Source organism: Apis dorsata, unplaced genomic scaffold (assembly GCF_000469605.1).
Source record: "Apis dorsata unplaced genomic scaffold, Apis dorsata 1.3 scaffold_39, whole genome shotgun sequence".
Lineage (NCBI taxonomy): Eukaryota > Metazoa > Arthropoda > Insecta > Hymenoptera > Apidae > Apis > Apis dorsata.
In genome coordinates, this window is record NW_006263341.1 from 370162 (window position 1) to 371582 (window position 1421).

At 33.3% G+C, this 1421-nt stretch overlaps 2 protein-coding genes across 2 annotated transcripts in view; both read left to right on the forward strand.

Annotated features, from left to right (window-relative positions):
* LOC102677546 (tektin-3-like) overlaps positions 1–1421 on the forward strand; it is a 23423-nt gene that overhangs the window by 2105 nt on the left and 19897 nt on the right. The window lies entirely within an intron of this gene.
* Positions 70–1421, forward strand: part of LOC102678278 (zinc finger protein 420-like) — a 6316-nt gene continuing 4964 nt past the window's right edge. Inside the window, exon 1 of the mRNA XM_006608552.2 lies at positions 70–1363. The gene's annotated coding sequence lies outside the window, so the exon portion shown is untranslated. The remainder of the gene's footprint in view (positions 1364–1421) is intronic.

Below are 1421 nucleotides of genomic sequence, written 5' to 3' on the forward strand. Positions count from 1 at the left end.
CGAGGAAAAAAGAGAAAGAGAAAGAGACTTTTTCGTTAATGATCTATTCGTTATTGTTCGTTGAATGAACAGACAAAAAAATGAAAAATAAGAATAATTAAATCCCGAAGAAATTAAATATCATAATAGAGACTGAGAGATAGAAAAGATATAGAAAAAAAATAGAGTCTACAGTTTGTAGTCTAATGCAAAAAAATCATCGTATTACGGATGTAGTATGAAGATGGATATAGTACGAAGATGTCAAAGATGGTGAAAATGATTCGTCATAGATTCGTCTATATTGGATGAAATGAACAAATGTTTCATTAAAAATTATAAATATTACTAAGAAGGTGTACATCGAAGCCGAAAGAATTGTAAGAGCTGTGAGTTTTTTTTTGAAAAATTTTATACGAAAAATAATAATATAATTTTTTAATCACGCTGACAAATAACTATTGTATTAGAGAAAGAGATAATGACAATTAGTTGAAAGAAAGTAATAAAATAGAAAGATGAGAGATCATAGACGAAGAGAAAATTGAAGAAGGAGAATTGGAAGAACGAAAGGGATATGGGAAGAGTCTGAAGCAGTGTAGAGAGGGTGTCTGGATGAGCGGAGGGGTAAAATTTAGACCGATATCGACCGCGAATTGCGCTTGCGTGGAAAAAGGCGCGCAATCGCTGTTGAGAAAGCAACGTACTGCCGCGAGGAAGAGGCAGTCAGTCGATTGTCGCGACGACCATCATCGACGAGTAACAATCTCTGTCGTTCTATCGTTGTTTCTTTATATAGCCGAGGTGGTTATTATTTCGTATTCAATATTCCTTCTTATATCAATATCTATTATTTTCTCTATCAAAAGCATAAATTTTGCTTGTCTATATACTCAGTATGCAGAACGATTTTTTTTTTGTAAACACGCAGCTAAATTTCTCAATTCGCGTAACTAATAAACTATTTTTCTTTAACTATCGCTTTTAATGCTACTCCACTTCTTTCGATATCCTTGCAACGGTCTCGGTGATTCCAATGCGCGCACCGACGAAACGCGCATTTGCAGAAAGCTAGCATATGAAAAAGGAAATTGTTACTAATAAATATGCATCAGAATCGTAAGTAAGAAAGGGAATAGATCGCGATCAGTTATTTCTACAAGATTAATTTCTTTCTTTTTCCCTCTTTCTTCAATTTGCTTCTTCAGTTTTTTACTTTCTGCGTTTCGATAAACTGTGCTTGAAGAATTGGAAAACATAAATTATAATATTTGCAAATTCGCAAAATTTACATTAATTTCACTATAAATAAGAATAAATATTAATATAAAAAATTAATATAGAAAATTGTACGGCAAGAACGAAAAAAGAAAGAGTGAGTGAGGCAGAGAGAGAGAGAGAGAGAGAGAGAGAGAGAGAGAGAGAGAGAGAGAGAGAGAGAG